At 37.4% G+C, this 20,698-nt stretch overlaps 1 long non-coding RNA gene across 1 annotated transcript in view; it reads right to left on the reverse strand.

Moving 5' to 3' along the window:
- The window catches only part of LOC141259550 (uncharacterized), a 348,768-nt gene that overhangs the window by 30,594 nt on the left and 297,476 nt on the right, over positions 1–20,698 (reverse strand). The window lies entirely within an intron of this gene.

The following is a 20,698-nucleotide window of genomic DNA, read 5'->3' on the forward strand; positions in this document are numbered from 1 at the left end:
TTAAACAGATATATTTGTGTCTGAACACTGAGCGAGACACTCAATTTTTTTATTTTTTATGTAAAAAAGGCAAAAAGGTGGATAATACAGAGATTTGAACCGTGTAACTGCAAAACCACAGTTATAGTTATGTGGCCTACACCAGACTCTTTTAAACAGATATATTTGTGTCTGAACAGTCAGGGAGACACTATTACTGTTTTTTTTATGGAAAAAATGCCAAAAGCAGGATAATACAGAGATTTGAACTGTGGAACATCAAAACCACAGTTCTAGTTACCTGGCCTACACCAGACTCTTTTAAACAGAAATATTTCTGTCTGAACAGTCAGGGAGACACTATTACTGCTTTTTTTACGGAAAAAATGCCAAAAGCAGGATAATACAGAGATTTGAACCGTGGAACTGCAAAACCAGAGTTCTAGTTATCTGGCCTACCCCAGACTCTTTTAAACAGATATATTTGTGTCTGAACAGTCAGGGAGACACTATTACTGTTTTTTTTTACGGAAAAAATGCCAAAAGCAGGATAACACAGAGATTTGAACTGTGGAACTGCAAAACCACAGTTCTAGGTATCTGGCCTACACCAGACACGTTTAAACAGATATATTTGTGTCTGAACAGTCAGGGAGACACTATTACTTTTTTTTTACGGAAAAAATGCCAAAAGCAGGATAATACAGAGATTTGAACAGTGGAACTACAAAACCACAGTTCTAGTTATCTGGCCTACACCAGACTCTTTTGAACAGATATATGCGTGTCTGAACAGTCAGTGAGACACTATTACTGTTTTTTTTTACGGAAAAAATTCCAAAAGCAGGATAATACAGAGATTTCAACCGAGGAACTGTAAAACCACAGTTCTAGTTATCTGACCTACACCAGACTCTTTTAAACAGATATATTTGTGTCTGAACAGTCAGGGAGGCACTATTACTGTTTTTTTTTACAGAAAAAATTCCAAAAGCAGGATAATACAGAGATTTGAACCGTGGAACTGCAAAACCACAGTTCTAGCTTTCTGGCCTACACCAGACTCTTTTAAACAGATATATTTGTGTCTGAACAGTCAGCGAGACACTGAAAATGTTTTTTTATGCAAAAAGGTGGATTACACCCAGATTTGAACCGTCGAAGAGGAAAACCACAGTTCTAGTTATCTGGCCTACACCAGAATCTTTTAAACAGATATATTTGTGTCTGAACAGTCAGCAAGAAACTCAAAATTTTTTTTTTTTATGGAAAAAAGGCAAAAAAGTGGATAATACAGAGATTTGAACCGTGGAACTGCAAAACCACAGTTCTAGTTATCTGGCCTACACCAGAGTCTTTTAAACAGATATATTTGTGTCTGAACAGTCAGGGAGACACTATTACTGTTTTTTTTATGGAAAAAATGCCAAAAGCAGGATAATACAGAGATTTGAACTGTGGAACATCAAAACCACAGTTCTAGTTATCTGACCTACACCAGACTCTTTTAAACAGATATATTTGTGTCTGAACAGTCAGGGAGACACTATTACTGTTTTTTTTTACGGAAAAAATGCCAAAAGCAGGATAACACAGAGATTTGAACTGTGGAACTGCAAAACCACAGTTCTAGGTATCTGGCCTACACCAGACACTTTTAAACAGATATATTTGTGTCTGAACAGTCAGGGAGACACTATTACTTTTTTTTTACGGAAAAAATGCCAAAAGCAGGATAATACAGAGATTTGAACAGTGGAACTACAAAACCACAGTTCTAGTTATCTGGCCTACACCAGACTCTTTTAAACAGATATATGCGTGTCTGAACAGTCAGTGAGACACTATTACTGTTTTTTTTTACGGAAAAAATGCCAAAAGCAGGATAATACAGAGATTTCAGCCGAGGAACTGTAAAACCACAGTTCTAGTTATCTGACCTGCACCAGACTCTTTTAAACAGATATATTTGTGTCTGAACAGTCAGGGAGGCACTATTACTGTTTTTTTTTACGGAAAAAATTCCAAAAGCAGGATAATACAGAGATTTGAACCGTGGAACTGCAAAACCACAGTTCTAGTTATCTGGCCTACACCAGACTCTTTTAAACAGATATATTTGTGTCTGAACAGTCAGCGAGACACTGAAAATGTTTTTTTATGCAAAAAGGTGGATTACACCCAGATTTGAACCGTGGAAGAGGAAAACCACCGTTCTAGTTATCTGGCCTACACCAGAATCTTTTAAACATATATATTTGTATCTGAACAGTCAGCAAGAAACTCAAAATTTTTTTTTTTTTTATGGAAAAAAGGCAAAAAAGTGGATAATACAGAGATTTGAACTGTGGAACTGCAAAACCACAGTTCTAGTTATCTGGCCTACACCAGACTCTTTTAAACAAATATATTTGTGTCTGAACAGTCAGGGAGACACTATTACTGTTTTTTTTAACGAAAAAAATGCCAAAAGCAGGATAATACAGAGATTTTAACCGTGGAACTGCAAAACCACAGTTCTAGTTATCTGGCCTACACCAGACTCTTTTAAACAGATATATTTGTGTCTGAACAGTCAGCGAGACACTGAAAATGTTTTTTTTTTATGGAAAAAAGGCAAACAAGTGGATAACACAGAGATTTGAACTGTGGAACTGCAAAACCACAGTTCTAGTTATCTGGCCTACACCAGACTCTTTTAAACAGATATATTTGTGTCTGAACAGTCAGCGAGACACTCAAAATGTTTTTTTATCCAAAAAGGTGGATTACACCCAGATTTGAACCGTGGAAGAGGAAAACCACAGTTCTAGTTATCTGGCCTACAAAAGAATCTTTTAAACAGATATATTTGTGTCTGAACAGTCAGCGAGACACTCAAACTGTTTTTTTTTATGGAAAAAAGGCAAAAAAGTGGATAATACAGAGATTTGAACCGTGGAAGAGGAAAACCACAGTTATAGTTATCTAGTCTACACCAGAATCTTTTAAACAGATATATTTGTGTCTGAACAGTCAGCGAGACACTCAAAATGTTTTTTTTTGTTGAAAAAAGGCAAAAAAGTGGATAATACAGAGATTTGAACCGTGGAACTGCAAAACTACAGTTCTAGTTATCTGGCCTACACCAGACTCTTGTAAACAGATATATTTGTGTCTGAACAGTCAGCGAGACACTCAAAATTCATTTTTTTTTATTGAAAAAAGGCAAAAAAGTGGATAATACAGAGATTTGAACCGTGGAACTGCAAAACCACAGTTCTAGTTATCTGGCCTACACCAGACTCATTTAAACAGATATATTTGTGTCTGAAAAGTCAGCGAGACACTCAAAATGTTTTTTTTATGGAAGAAAGGCAAAAAAATGGATAATACAGAGATTTGAACAGTGGAACTGCAAAATCGCACTTCTAGTTATCTGGCCTACACCAGACTCTTTCAAACAGATATATTTGTGTCTGAACAGTCAGCGAGACACTCAAAATGTTTTTTATGCAAAAAGGTGGATTACACCCAGATTTGAACCGTGGAAGAGGAAAACCACAGTTCTAGTTATCTGGCCTACAAAAGAATCTTTTAAACAGATATATTTGTGTCTGAACAGTCAGCGAGACACTCAAACTGTTTTTTTTTATGAAAAAAAGGCAAAAAAGTGGATAATACAGAGATTTGAACCATGGAAGAGGAAAACCACAGTTCTAGTTATCTAGTCTACACCAGAATCTTTTAAACAGATATATTTGTGTCTGAACAGTCAGCGAGACACTCAAAATGTTTTTTTTTTGTTGAAAAAAGGCAAAAAAGTGGATAATACAGAGATTTGAACCGTGGAACTGCAAAAACACAGTTCTAGTTATCTGGCCTACACCAGACTCTTGTAAACAGATATATTTGTGTCTGAACAGTCAGAGAGACACTCAAAATTTATTTTTTTTATTGAAAAAAGGCAAAAAAGTGGATAATACAGAGATTTGAACCGTGGAACTGCAAAACCACAGTTCTAGTTATCTGGCCTACACCAGACTCATTTAAACAGATATATTTGTGTCTGAAAAGTCAGCGAGACACTCAAAATGTTTTTTTTATGGAAAAAAGGCAAAAAAGTGGATAATACAGAGATTTGAACAGTGGAACTGCAAAACCGCAGTTCTAGTTATCTGGCCTACACCAGACTCTTTTAAACAGGTATATTTGTGTCTGAATAGTCAGCGAGACACTCAAAATGTTTTTTTATGCAAAAAGGTGGATTACACCCAGAATTGAACTGTAGAAGAGGAAAACCACAGTTCTCGTTATCTGGCCTACACCAGAATCTTTTAAACAGATATATTTGTGTCTGAACAGTCAGCGAGACTCTCAAAATGTTTTTTTTTATGGAACAAAGGCAAAAAAGTGGATAATACAGAGATTTGAACCGTGGAATTGCAATGCCACAGTTCTAGTTATCTGGCCTACACCAGACTCTTTTAAACAGATATATTTGTGTCTAAAAAGTCAGGGAGACACTATTACTGTTTTTTTATGGAAAAAATGCCAAAAGCAGGATAACACAGAGATTAGAACCGTGGAACTGCAAAACCACAGTTCTAGTTATCTGACCTACAGCAGACTCTTTTAAACAGATATATGTGTGTCTGAACAGTCAGGGAGACACTATTACTGATTTTTTTTATGGAAAAAATGCCAAAAGCAGGATAATACAGAGATTTGAACCGTGGAATTGCAAAACCACAGTGCTAGTTATCTGGCCTACAGCAGACTCTTTTAAACAGATATATGTGTGTCTCAACAGTCAGGGAGACACTATTACTGTTTTTTTTATGGAAAAAATGCCAAAAGCAGGATAATACAGAGATTTGAACCGTGGAGCTGTAAAACCAGAGTTCTAGTTATCTGACCTACACCAGACTCTTTTAAACAGATATATTTGTGTCTGAATAGTCAGGGAGACACTATTACTGTTTTTTTAACGGAAAAAATGCCAAAAGCAGGATAATACAGAGATTTGAACCGTGGATCTGCAAAACCACAGTTCTAGTTTTCTGGCCTACACCAGACTCATTTAAACAGATATATTTGTGTCTGAACAGTCAGCGAGACACTCAAAATGTTTTTTTTTTATGGAAAAAAGGTAAACAAGTGGATAACACAGAGATTTGAAATGTGGAACTGCAAAACCACAGTTCTAGTTATCTGGCCTACACCAGACTCATTTAAACAGATATATTTGTGTCTGAACAGTCAGCGAGACACTCAAAATGTTTTTTTATTCAAAAATGTAGATTACACCCAGATTTGAACCGTGGAAGAGGAAAATCACAGTTCTAGTTATCTGGCCTACAAAAGAATTTTTTAAACAGATATATTTGTGTCTGAACAGTCAGCAAGAAACTCAAAATTTTTTTTTTTTTATGGAAAAAAGGCAGAAAAGTGGATAATACAGAGATTTGAACCGTGGAACTGCAAAACCACAGTTCTAGTTATCTGGCCTACACCAGACTCTTTTAAACAGATATATTTGTGCCTGAACAGTCAGGGAGACACTATTACTGTTTTTTTTATGGAAAAAATGCCAAAAGCAGGATAATACAGAGATTTGAACTGTGGAACATCAAAACCACAGTTCTAGTTATCTGGCCTACACCAGACTCTTTTAAACAGATATATTTGTGTCTGAACAGTCAGGGAGACACTATTACTGTTTTTTTTTACGGAAAAAATGCCAAAAGAAGGATAACACAGAGATTTGAACTGTGGAACTGCAAAACCACAGTTCTAGGTATCTGGCCTACACCAGACACTTTTAAACAGATATATTTGTGTCTGAACAGTCAGGGAGACACTATTGCTTTTTTTTTACGGAAAAAATGCCAAAAGCAGGATAATACAGAGATTTGAACAGTGGAACTACAAAACCACAGTTCTAGTTATCTGGCCTACACCAGACTCTTTTAAACAGATATATGCGTGTCTGAACAGTCAGTGAGACACTATTACTGTTTTTTTTTACGGAAAAAATGCCAAAAGCAGGATAATACAGAGATTTCTGCCGAGGAACTGTAAAACCACAGTTCTAGTTATCTGACCTGCACCAGACTCTTTTAAACAGATATATTTGTGTCTGAACAGTCAGGGAGGCACTATTACTGTTTTTTTTTACGGAAAAAATTCCAAAAGCAGGATAATACAGAGATTTGAACCGTGGAACTGCAAAACCACAGTTATAGTTATCTGGCCTACACCAGACTCTTTTAAACAGATATATTTGTGTCTGAACAGTCAGCGAGACACTGAAAATGTTTTTTTATGCAAAAAGGTGGATTACACCCAGATTTGAACCGTGGAAGAGGAAAACCACAGTTCTAGTTATCTGGCCTACACCAGAATCTTTTAAACATATATATTTGTATCTGAACAGTCAGCAAGAAACTCAAAATTTTTTTTTTTTTATGGAAAAAAGGCAAAAAAGTGGATAATACAGAGATTTGAACTGTGGAACTGCAAAACCACAGTTCTAGTTATCTGGCCTACACCAGACTCTTTTAAACAAATATATTTGTGTCTGAACAGTCAGGGAGACACTATTACTGTTTTTTTTAACGGAAAAAATGCCAAAAGCAGGATAATACAGAGATTTTAACCGTGGAACTGCAAAACCACAGTTCTAGTTATCTGGCCTACACCAGACTCTTTTAAACAGATATATTTGTGTCTGAACAGTCAGCGAGACACTGAAAATGTTTTTTTTTTATGGAAAAAAGGCAAACAAGTGGATAACACAGAGATTTGAACTGTGGAACTGCAAAACCACAGTTCTAGTTATCTGGCCTACACCAGACTCTTTTAAACAGATATATTTGTGTCTGAACAGTCAGCGAGACACTCAAAATGTTTTTTTATCCAAAAAGGTGGATTACACCCAGATTTGAACCGTGGAAGAGGAAAACCACAGTTCTAGTTATCTGGCCTACAAAAGAATCTTTTAAACAGATATATTTGTGTCTGAACAGTCAGCGAGACACTCAAACTGTTTTTTTTTATGGAAAAAAGGCAAAAAAGTGGATAATACAGAGATTTGAACCGTGGAAGAGGAAATCCACAGTTATAGTTATCTAGTCTACACCAGAATCTTTTAAACAGATATATTTGTGTCTGAACAGTCAGCGAGACACTCAAAATGTTTTTTTTTGTTGAAAAAAGGCAAAAAAGTGGATAATACAGAGATTTGAACCGTGGAACTGCAAAACTACAGTTCTAGTTATCTGGCCTACACCAGACTCTTGTAAACAGATATATTTGTGTCTGAACAGTCAGCGAGACACTCAAAATTCATTTTTTTTTATTGAAAAAAGGCAAAAAAGTGGATAATACAGAGATTTGAACCGTGGAACTGCAAAACCACAGTTCTAGTTATCTGGCCTACACCAGACTCATTTAAACAGATATATTTGTGTCTGAAAAGTCAGCGAGACACTCAAAATGTTTTTTTTATGGAAGAAAGGCAAAAAAATGGATAATACAGAGATTTGAACAGTGGAACTGCAAAATCGCACTTCTAGTTATCTGGCCTACACCAGACTCTTTCAAACAGATATATTTGTGTCTGAACAGTCAGCGAGACACTCAAAATGTTTTTTATGCAAAAAGGTGGATTACACCCAGATTTGAACCGTGGAAGAGGAAAACCACAGTTCTAGTTATCTGGCCTACAAAAGAATCTTTTAAACAGATATATTTGTGTCTGAACAGTCAGCGAGACACTCAAACTGTTTTTTTTTATGAAAAAAAGGCAAAAAAGTGGATAATACAGAGATTTGAACCATGGAAGAGGAAAACCACAGTTCTAGTTATCTAGTCTACACCAGAATCTTTTAAACAGATATATTTGTGTCTGAACAGTCAGCGAGACACTCAAAATGTTTTTTTTTTGTTGAAAAAAGGCAAAAAAGTGGATAATACAGAGATTTGAACCGCGGAACTGCAAAAACACAGTTCTAGTTATCTGGCCTACACCAGACTCTTGTAAACAGATATATTTGTGTCTGAACAGTCAGCGAGACACTCAAAATTTATTTTTTTTATTGAAAAAAGGCAAAAAAGTGGATAATACAGAGATTTGAACCGTGGAACTGCAAAACCACAGTTCTAGTTATCTGGCCTACACCAGACTCATTTAAACAGATATATTTGTGTCTGAAAAGTCAGCGAGACACTCAAAATGTTTTTTTTATGGAAAAAAGGCAAAAAAGTGGATAATACAGAGATTTGAACAGTGGAACTGCAAAACCACAGTTCTAGTTATCTGGCCTACACCAGACTCTTTTAAACAGGTATATTTGTGTCTGAATAGTCAGCGAGACACTCAAAATGTTTTTTTATCCAAAAAGGTGGATTACACCCAGATTTGAACTGTAGAAGAGGAAAACCACAGTTCTCGTTATCTGGCCTACACCAGAATCTTTTAAACAGATATATTTGTGTCTGAACAGTCAGCGAGACTCTCAAAATGTTTTTTTTTATGGAACAAAGGCAAAAAAGTGGATAATACAGAGATTTGAACCGTGGAATTGCAATGCCACAGTTCTAGTTATCTGGCCTACACCAGACTCTTTTAAACAGATATATTTGTGTCTAAAAAGTCAGGGAGACACTATTACTGTTTTTTTATGGAAAAAATGCCAAAAGCAGGATAACACAGAGATTAGAACCGTGGAACTGCAAAACCACAGTTCTAGTTATCTGACCTACAGCAGACTCTTTTAAACAGATATATGTGTGTCTGAACAGTCAGGGAGACACTATTACTGTTTTTTTTTATGGAAAAAATGCCAAAAGCAGGATAATACAGAGATTTGAACCGTGGAATTGCAAAACCACAGTGCTAGTTATCTGGCCTACAGCAGACTCTTTTAAACAGATATATGTGTGTCTCAACAGTCAGGGAGACACTATTACTGTTTTTTTTATGGAAAAAATGCCAAAAGCAGGATAATACAGAGATTTGAACCGTGGAGCTGAAAAACCAGAGTTCTAGTTATCTGACCTACACCAGACTCTTTTAAACAGATATATTTGTGTCTGAATAGTCAGGGAGACACTATTACTGTTTTTTTAACGGAAAAAATGCCAAAAGCAGGATAATACAGAGATTTGAACCGTGGATCTGCAAAACCACAGTTCTAGTTTTCTGGCCTACACCAGACTCTTTTAAACAGATATATTTGTGTCTGAACAGTCAGCGAGACACTCAAAATGTTTTTTTTTTATGGAAAAAAGGCAAACAAGTGGATAACACAGAGATTTGAACTGTGGAACTGCAAAACCACAGTTCTAGTTATCTGGCCTACACCAGACTCATTTAAACAGATATATTTGTGTCTGAACAGTCAGCGAGACACTCAAAATGTTTTTTTATTCAAAAATGTAGATTACACCCAGATTTGAACCGTGGAAGAGGAAAATCACAGTTCTAGTTATCTGGCCTACAAAAGAATTTTTTAAACAGATATATTTGTGTCTGCACAGTCAGCGAGAAACTCAAACTGTTTTTTTTTTATGGAAAAAAGGCAAAAAAGTGGATAATACAGAGATTTGAACCGTGGAAGAGGAAAACCACAGTTCTAGTTATCTAGTCTACACCAGAATCTTTTAAACAGATATATTTGTGTCTGAACAGTCAGCGAGACACTCAAAATGTTTTTTTTTTGTTGAAAAAAGGCAAAAAAGTGGATAATACAGAGATTTGAACCGTGGAAGAGGAAAACCACAGTTCTAGTTATCTGGTCTACACCAAAATCTTTTAAACAGATATATTTGTGTCTGAACAGTCAGCGAGACACTTAAAATGTTTTTTTTTGTTGAAAAAAGGCAAAAAAGTGGATAATACAGAGATTTGAACCGAGGAACTGCAAAACCACAGTTCTAGTTATCTGGCCTACACCAGACTCTTGTAAACAGATATATATCTGTGTCTGAACAGTCAGCGAGACACTCAAAATGTTTTTTTTATTGAAAAAAGGCAAAAAAGTGGATAATACAGAGATTTGAACCGTGGAACTGCAAAACCACAGTTCTAGCTATCTGGCCTACACCAGACTCTTTTAAACAGATATCTTTGTGTTTGAAAAGTCAGCGAGATGCTCAAAATGTTTTTTTATGCAAAAAGGTGGATTACACCCAGATTTTAACCGTAGAAGAGGAAAACCACAGTTCTCTTTATCTGGCCTACACCAGAATCTTTTAAACAGATATATTTGTGTCTGAACAGCCAACGAGACTCTCAAAATGTTTTTTTTATGGAAAAAAGCAAAAAAGTGGATAACACAGAGATTTGAACCGTGGAATTGCAAAACCACAGTTCTAGTTATCTGGCCTACACCAGACTCTTTTAAACAGATATATTTGTGTCTGAGCAGTCAGTGAGACACTCAAAATGTTTTTTTTATGCAAAAAGATGGATTACACCCAGATTTGAATCGTGGAAGAGGAAAACCACAGTTCTAGTTATCTGGCCTACAAAGGAATCTTTTAAACAGATATATTTGTATCTGAACAGTCAGCGAGACACTCAAAATGTTTTTTTTTATGGAAAAAAGGCAAAAAAGTGGATAATACAGAGATTTGAACCGTGGAAGACGAAAACCACAGTTCTAGTTATCTTGTCTACACCAGAATCTTTTAAACAGATATATTTGTGTCTGAACAGTCAGCGAGACACTCAAAATGTTTTTTTTTGTTGAAAAAAGGCAAAAAAGTGGATAATACAGAGATTTGAACCGTGGAACTGCAAAACTACAGTTCTAGTTATCTGGCCTACACCAGACTCTTGTAAACAGATATATTTGTGTCTGAACAGTCAGCGAGACACTCAAAATTCATTTTTTTTTATTGAAAAAAGGCAAAAAAGTGGATAATACAGAGATTTGAACCGTGGAACTGCAAAACCACAGTTCTAGTTATCTGGCCTACACCAGACTCATTTAAACAGATATATTTGTGTCTGAAAAGTCAGCGAGACACTCAAAATGTTTTTTTTATGGAAGAAAGGCAAAAAAATGGATAATACAGAGATTTGAACAGTGGAACTGCAAAATCGCACTTCTAGTTATCTGGCCTACACCAGACTCTTTCAAACAGATATATTTGTGTCTGAACAGTCAGCGAGACACTCAAAATGTTTTTTATGCAAAAAGGTGGATTACACCCAGATTTGAACCGTGGAAGAGGAAAACCACAGTTCTAGTTATCTGGCCTACAAAAGAATCTTTTAAACAGATATATTTGTGTCTGAACAGTCAGCGAGACACTCAAACTGTTTTTTTTTATGAAAAAAAGGCAAAAAAGTGGATAATACAGAGATTTGAACCATGGAAGAGGAAAACCACAGTTCTAGTTATCTAGTCTACACCAGAATCTTTTAAACAGATATATTTGTGTCTGAACAGTCAGCGAGACACTCAAAATGTTTTTTTTTTGTTGAAAAAAGGCAAAAAAGTGGATAATACAGAGATTTGAACCGCGGAACTGCAAAAACACAGTTCTAGTTATCTGGCCTACACCAGACTCTTGTAAACAGATATATTTGTGTCTGAACAGTCAGCGAGACACTCAAAATTTATTTTTTTTATTGAAAAAAGGCAAAAAAGTGGATAATACAGAGATTTGAACCGTGGAACTGCAAAACCACAGTTCTAGTTATCTGGCCTACACCAGACTCATTTAAACAGATATATTTGTGTCTGAAAAGTCAGCGAGACACTCAAAATGTTTTTTTTATGGAAAAAAGGCAAAAAAGTGGATAATACAGAGATTTGAACAGTGGAACTGCAAAACCACAGTTCTAGTTATCTGGCCTACACCAGACTCTTTTAAACAGGTATATTTGTGTCTGAATAGTCAGCGAGACACTCAAAATGTTTTTTTATCCAAAAAGGTGGATTACACCCAGATTTGAACTGTAGAAGAGGAAAACCACAGTTCTCGTTATCTGGCCTACACCAGAATCTTTTAAACAGATATATTTGTGTCTGAACAGTCAGCGAGACTCTCAAAATGTTTTTTTTTATGGAACAAAGGCAAAAAAGTGGATAATACAGAGATTTGAACCGTGGAATTGCAATGCCACAGTTCTAGTTATCTGGCCTACACCAGACTCTTTTAAACAGATATATTTGTGTCTAAAAAGTCAGGGAGACACTATTACTGTTTTTTTATGGAAAAAATGCCAAAAGCAGGATAACACAGAGATTAGAACCGTGGAACTGCAAAACCACAGTTCTAGTTATCTGACCTACAGCAGACTCTTTTAAACAGATATATGTGTGTCTGAACAGTCAGGGAGACACTATTACTGTTTTTTTTTATGGAAAAAATGCCAAAAGCAGGATAATACAGAGATTTGAACCGTGGAATTGCAAAACCACAGTGCTAGTTATCTGGCCTACAGCAGACTCTTTTAAACAGATATATGTGTGTCTCAACAGTCAGGGAGACACTATTACTGTTTTTTTTATGGAAAAAATGCCAAAAGCAGGATAATACAGAGATTTGAACCGTGGAGCTGAAAAACCAGAGTTCTAGTTATCTGACCTACACCAGACTCTTTTAAACAGATATATTTGTGTCTGAATAGTCAGGGAGACACTATTACTGTTTTTTTAACGGAAAAAATGCCAAAAGCAGGATAATACAGAGATTTGAACCGTGGATCTGCAAAACCACAGTTCTAGTTTTCTGGCCTACACCAGACTCTTTTAAACAGATATATTTGTGTCTGAACAGTCAGCGAGACACTCAAAATGTTTTTTTTTTATGGAAAAAAGGCAAACAAGTGGATAACACAGAGATTTGAACTGTGGAACTGCAAAACCACAGTTCTAGTTATCTGGCCTACACCAGACTCATTTAAACAGATATATTTGTGTCTGAACAGTCAGCGAGACACTCAAAATGTTTTTTTATTCAAAAATGTAGATTACACCCAGATTTGAACCGTGGAAGAGGAAAATCACAGTTCTAGTTATCTGGCCTACAAAAGAATTTTTTAAACAGATATATTTGTGTCTGCACAGTCAGCGAGAAACTCAAACTGTTTTTTTTTTATGGAAAAAAGGCAAAAAAGTGGATAATACAGAGATTTGAACCGTGGAAGAGGAAAACCACAGTTCTAGTTATCTAGTCTACACCAGAATCTTTTAAACAGATATATTTGTGTCTGAACAGTCAGCGAGACACTCAAAATGTTTTTTTTTTGTTGAAAAAAGGCAAAAAAGTGGATAATACAGAGATTTGAACCGTGGAAGAGGAAAACCACAGTTCTAGTTATCTGGTCTACACCAAAATCTTTTAAACAGATATATTTGTGTCTGAACAGTCAGCGAGACACTTAAAATGTTTTTTTTTGTTGAAAAAAGGCAAAAAAGTGGATAATACAGAGATTTGAACCGAGGAACTGCAAAACCACAGTTCTAGTTATCTGGCCTACACCAGACTCTTGTAAACAGATATATATCTGTGTCTGAACAGTCAGCGAGACACTCAAAATGTTTTTTTTATTGAAAAAAGGCAAAAAAGTGGATAATACAGAGATTTGAACCGTGGAACTGCAAAACCACAGTTCTAGCTATCTGGCCTACACCAGACTCTTTTAAACAGATATCTTTGTGTTTGAAAAGTCAGCGAGATGCTCAAAATGTTTTTTTATGCAAAAAGGTGGATTACACCCAGATTTTAACCGTAGAAGAGGAAAACCACAGTTCTCTTTATCTGGCCTACACCAGAATCTTTTAAACAGATATATTTGTGTCTGAACAGCCAACGAGACTCTCAAAATGTTTTTTTTATGGAAAAAAGCAAAAAAGTGGATAACACAGAGATTTGAACCGTGGAATTGCAAAACCACAGTTCTAGTTATCTGGCCTACACCAGACTCTTTTAAACAGATATATTTGTGTCTGAGCAGTCAGTGAGACACTCAAAATGTTTTTTTTATGCAAAAAGATGGATTACACCCAGATTTGAATCGTGGAAGAGGAAAACCACAGTTCTAGTTATCTGGCCTACAAAGGAATCTTTTAAACAGATATATTTGTATCTGAACAGTCAGCGAGACACTCAAAATGTTTTTTTTTATGGAAAAAAGGCAAAAAAGTGGATAATACAGAGATTTGAACCGTGGAAGACGAAAACCACAGTTCTAGTTATCTTGTCTACACCAGAATCTTTTAAACAGATATATTTGTGTCTGAACAGTCAGCGAGACACTTAAAATGGTTTTTTTTGTTGAAAAAAGGCAAAAAAGTGGATAATACAGAGATTTGAACCGTGGAACTGCAAAACCACAGTTCTAGTTATCTGGCCTACACCTGACTCTTTAAACAGATATATTTGTGTCTGAACAGTCAGCGAGACACTTAAAATGTTTTTTTTTTGTTGAAAAAAGGCAAAAAAGTGGATAATACAGAGATTTGAACCGTGGAAGAGGAAAACCACAGTTCTAGTTATCTGGTCTACACCAGACTCTTGTAAACAGATATATATCTGTGTCTGAACAGTCAGCGAGACACTCAAAATGTTTTTTTTTATTGAAAAAAGGCAAAAAAGTGGATAATACAGGGATTTGAACCGTGGAACTGCAAAACCACAGTTCTAGTTATCTGGCCTACACCAGACTCTTTTAAACAGATATACAGTTATATGAAAAAGTTTGGCCACCCCTATTAATCTTAAGCTTAATGTTTTATAAAAATAGGTGTTTTTCCAACAGCTATTTCAGTTTGATATATGTAATAACTGTTGGACACAGTAAAGTTTCTGCCTTGAAATGAGGTTTATTGTACTAACAGAAAATGTGCAATCTGCATTCAAACAAAATATGACAGGTGCATAAGTATGGGCACCCTTATCATTTTCTTGTTTTAAATACTCCTACCTACTTTTTACTGACTTACTAAAGCACTTTTTTTGGTTTTGTAGCCTCATTGAGCTTTGAACTTCATAGCCAGGTGTATGCAATCATGAGAAAATCTTCTTAAAGTGGCCACTTGCAAGTTGTTCTTCTGTTTGAATCTCCTCTGAAGAGTGGCATCATGGGCTCCTCAAAACAACTGTCAAATGATCTGAAAACAAAGATTATTCAACATAGTATTTCAGGGAAAGGATACAAAAAGCTGTCTCAGAGATTTAACCTGTCAGTTTCCACTGTGAGGAACATAGTAAGGAAATGGAAGAACACAGGGACACTTCTTGTTAAGGCCAGAAGTGGCAGGCCAAGAAAAACATCAGAAAGGCAGAGAAGAAGAATCGTGAGATCAGTCAAGGACAATCCTCAGACCACCTCCAGAGAGCTGCAGCATCAACTTGCTGCAGATGGTGTCACTGTGCATCGGTCAACTATACAACGCACAAGGAGAAGCTATATGGGAGAGTGATGCGAACGAAGCCGTTTCTGCAAGCACGCCACAATCAGAGTCGGCTGAGGTATGCAAAAGCACATTTGGAGAAGCCAATTTCTTTTTGGAAGAAGGTCCTGTGGACTGATGAAACCAAGATTGAGTTGTTTGGTCATACAAAAAGGCGTTATGCATGGCGGCAAAAAAACACAGCATTCCAAGAAAAACACTTGCTACCCACAGTAAAATTTGGTCGAGGTTCCATCATGCTTTGGGGCTGTGTGGCCAATGCCGGTACCGGGAATCTTGTTAAAGTTGAGGGACGCATGGATTCCACTCAGTATCAGCAGATTCTTGACAATAATGTTCAAGAATCAGTGACAAAGTTGAATTTATGCAGGGGATGGATCTTTCAGCAAGACAATGATCCAAAACACAGCTCCAAATCTACTCAGGCATTCATGCAGAGTAACAATTACAATGCTCTGGAATGGCCATCCCAGTCCCCAGACCTGAATATCATTGAACATCTGTGGGATCATTTGAAGAGGGCTGTCCATGCTCGGCGACCATCAAACTTAACTGAACTGGAATTGTTTTGTAAAGAGGAATGGTCAAAAATACCTTCATCCAGGATCCAGGAAATCATTAAAAGCTACAGGAAGCGACTAGAGGCTGTTATTTTTGCAAAAGGAGGATCTACTAAATATTAATGTCACTTTTCTGGTGAGGTGCCCATACTTATGCACCTGTCAAATTTTGTTTGAATGCAGATTGCACATTTTCTGTTTGTACAATAAACCTCATTTCAAGGCAGAAACATTACTGTGTCCAACAGTTATTACATATATCAAACTGAAATAGCTGGTGCAAAAACTCCAATTTTTATAAAACATTAAGCTTAAGATTAATAGGGGTGCCCAAACTTTTTCATATAACTGTATTTGTGTTTGAAAAGTCAGCGAGATACTCAAAATGTTTTTTTCTATGGCAAAAAGTCAAAAAAGTGGATAATACAGAGATTTGAACCGTGGAACTGCAAAACCACAGTTCTAGTTATCTGGCCAACACCAGACTCTTTTAAACAGATATATTTGTGTCTGAACAGTCAGCGAGATGCTCAAAATGTTTTTTTATGCAAAAAGGTGGATTACACCCAGATTTTAACCGTAGAAGAGGAAAACCATAGTTCTCTTTATCTGGCCTACACCAGAATCTTTTAAACAGATATATTTGTGTCTGAACAGCCAACGAGACTCTCAAAATGTTATTTTTATGGAAAAAAGCAAAAAAGTGGATAATACAGAGATTTGAACCGTGGAATTGCAAAACCACAGTTCTAGTTATCTGGCCTATACCAGACTCTTTTAAACAGATATATTTGTGTCTGAGCAGTCAGTGAGACACTGAAAATGTTTTTTTTATGCAAAAAGATGGATTACACCCAGATTTGAATCGTGGAAGAGGAAAACCACAGTTCTAGTTATCTGGCCTACAAAGGAATCTTTTAAACAGATATATTTGTATCTGAACAGTCAGCGAGACACTCAAAATTTTTTTTTTTATGGAAAAAAGGCAAAAAAGTGGATAATACAGAGATTTGAACCGTGGAAGAGGAAAACCACAGTTCTAGTTATCTTGTCTACACCAGAATCTTTTAAACAGATTTATTTGTGTCTGAACAGTCAGCGAGGCATTTAAAATGTATTTTTTTGTTGAAAAAAGGCAAAAAAGTGGATAATACAGAGATTTGAACCGTGGAACTGCAAAACCACAGTTCTAGTTATCTGGCCTACACCAGACTCTTTAAACAGATATATTTGTGTCTGAACAGTCAGCGAGACACTGAAAATGTTTTTTTTATGCAAAAAGGTGGATTACACCCAGATTTGAACCATAGCAGAGGAAAACCACAGTTCTAGTTATCTGGCCTACAACAGACTCTTTTAAACAGATATATTTGTGTCTAAACTGTCAGCGAGACACTCAAAATTGTTTTTTTTATGGAAAAAAGGCAAAAAGTGGATAATGCAGAGATTTGAACCGTGGAACTGCAAAACCACAGTTCTAGTTATCTGGCCTACACCAGACTAATTTAAACAGATATATTTGTGTCTGAACAGTCAGCGAGACACTCAAAATGTTTTTTTTAATGGAAAAAAGGCAAAAAAGTGGATAATACAGAGATTTGAACCGTGGAAGAGGAAAACCACAGTTCTAGTTATCTGGCCTACACCAGAATCTTTTAAACAGATATATTTGTGTCTGGACACTCACATACACCCTCAATTATTTTTTTTTGGGGGGGGGAATACCAAAAGGTTAATAAGATGGGTATTTGTGCAGTCTGACTGAGAGAAAAAAAAAAAGAAAGATTTAGATGAAAAAAAGGATTTTTCCTGGCCCCTGACACCTGGGGCTAAGTCTAGCAATTTGAAAAGCAGCACACAGGACTGTAATTGTTATGTTCTGCTACCAGAGCTAAGGAAAGAGAGGAGATCTGTCCCTACGATAGAACTCAGCTTAATCCCTACGATGTAACAGGGGACCTGATCCTGCGATCAGACCTGCTAAAGTCCTAAGCTAGTCTGTACGGAGACCTATAGATGTGGGGAAGGAATCCCTACAAGTACTAAGGACTGGGAGGAATATGGGACACCTCCTAACAGAAATAGTAGCAGACAGACGAACAAACAAAATATATAGAACATAGAGGTCAGTAGACCAAGCAAACTAACAGAGCAAGACACAGAGCACAGGCTAGCTAGAAAGTAGATATACAATGAAGTCCAGCAAAGCCAGAAGGGCGGAGCAGGATTAAATAGGCCAACAAGGTCATGTGACCAGCAAAGGAAAAAAAACCTAAGAGCAAGGTTCTAACTGTACCCCCCCTTCTAAGAGGATCCTCCGGATCCCCTAGGACCAGGCTTATCAGGAAATCTCCTGTGAAACGCTCTGATAAGTCTGGACGCGGAAACATCATCCGACCTCACCCAAGAGTTATCCTCGGGACCGAAACCTTTCCAGGCCACAAGATACTGCAAACTACCTCTATACCGTCTAGAGTTAAGGATGCGAGAAATTTCATATTCCCCGTCCTCCACCACCGGAGGAACAGAGGCAGAGGCGTCACAATCCGATACAACAGCTTTTTTCAACAGAGAGACATGAAATACCGGATTAATTCTCCAGGAGGTAGGAACCTCCAACCTAACAGCAGATTGGTTGACAACCTGAAGCACCTTAAAGGGCCCTACAAACTTGGGACCCAATTTCTTTGAAGGAATCCTCAACTGCAGATTCCTAGAGGACAACCAAACCATGTCACCAACAGCGAACAAAACCTCCTGTCGTTTCCTATCAAAGTAGTCTTTAGATTTTCTGTTGGCCTCCTGAAGATTACCACGCACATCCGTCCAAACTCTCTCCAAATCACCGGAAAAATTCTCCTCCTCAGGCACGGCAGATCCCAACTTGGAGAACGACCCAAACGACGGATGTCTCCCAGAACAACAAAAAAAAGGCGAACAACCAGCAGAAGAAGATGTATGATTGTTCAGAGCAAATTCAGCAAGTGGCAGAAACTCAGACCACCCCTCTTGATTGTCTGCCACAAAACAACGCAAGAACTGCTCAACATCCTGGTTTTTCCTTTCTGTCTGGCCATTAGATTCAGGATGATATCCGGACGAGAACGACAAATGAATTCCCAACCTATCACAAAAGGCACGCCAAAAACGAGCCACGAACTGAGGACCCCTATCAGAAACAATGTCAGTAGGAACGCCATGAAGTCTGACAATTTCCTTGACAAAGGCCTTAGCGAGCTTTTTAGCGCAGGGCAGTTTGACGAAAGGAACCAAGTGACACATCTTGCTAAAACGGTCCACGACCACCCAGATGACAGTAAAACCCTCAGAGGGGGGAAGGTCAGTTATAAAGTCCATAGCCAAATGTGTCCAAGGAGCACTGGGAACCTCCAAAGGACAAAGCAACCCCGCAGCAGGAGTATGTGAGGACTTAGATCTAGCACATATAGTACATTGACGCACCCACTTAATGACTTCCTTCTGCCATCCAGGCCACCAAAAACTGCGACCCACCAGTCTCTTGGTCTCAGAGATTCCGGGATGACCTGCCAACCGAGATTCGTGACACTCAACAAACAAATCTCTCCTAAAGGTCCCAGGCACAAACAACCTCCCATGAGGAGTGTTAGAAGGGGCAATCTCCTGTGCTTTAAGAATCTCATTTTCCAAAACGGAGTCCAAAGCAGCTATCACAACACCTTCTTGTAAAATGTTCTCCTCTTTCTCAGCACCGACTATAGGAGAAAAACTGCGAGACAAGGCATCCGCCTTAACATTCTTAGTACCAGGGATGTAAGTAACGGAGAAATTAAACCGCGAGAAAAACAGTGCCCACCTAGCCTGACGGGCATTCAGGCGCTTGGCAGCATCAAGATATATCAGATTTTTATGATCCGTAAGAACCTGAACGGGAAATTCCACACCTTCCAAGAAGTGGCGCCAGTGTTCAAATGCGAGTTTAATAGCCAATAATTCCCGATTACCAATATCGTAATTCAGTTCAGTCTCCGAAAAATTTTTTGAAAAAAAGGCACAGGGATGTAATCCATCCCCGTTATCCTGAGACAATACTGCGCCAACCCCCACAGAGGAAGCATCAACCTCAACCAAAAACGGCCTAGTAACATCAGGCTGCATAAGGATGGGAGCAGAGGTGAACCTCTCCTTGAGATACACAAAAGCTTCAATGGCCTCAGAAGACCACTGAACCGCATCAGCACCTTTCCTGGTGAGATCAGTCAGAGGTTTGACAATACTAGAAAAATTTTTTATGAATTTTCTGTAGTAATTGGCGAAACCCAAAAACCTCTGTATCGATTTCAAACCAATAGGCCTAGGCCATTCCTGCACAGCCTGAACCTTAACCGGATCCATCTCAAAACCTTTGCTGGAGATAATGTAGCCCAAAAAACTAATTCTCTGTACAGCGAACTCACATTTCTCCAGCTTAGCAAAAAGCGAATTGTCCATTAATAACTGTAATACCTCACGCACGCTCCGCCAATGAGACTCCAGATCTGGCGAATAAATCAAAATGTCATCCAAATACACAACCACATTTTTACCGATCAAAGGTCTAAGGATGTCATTAATCAGATTCTGAAAAAATGCAGGAGCATTAGTAAGACCAAAAGGCATAACCAGATTCTCAAAATGACCCACAGGAGTGTTAAAAGCAGTCTTCCATTCATCACCCTCCTTCATGTGCAACAGATTGTATGCCCCCTTAAGGTCAATTTT

Source organism: Phyllobates terribilis, unplaced genomic scaffold (genome assembly GCF_046119375.1).
Source record: "Phyllobates terribilis strain yellow unplaced genomic scaffold, ASM4611937v1 Scaffold_3__8_contigs__length_932513732, whole genome shotgun sequence".
Classification (NCBI taxonomy): Eukaryota; Metazoa; Chordata; class Amphibia; order Anura; family Dendrobatidae; genus Phyllobates; species Phyllobates terribilis.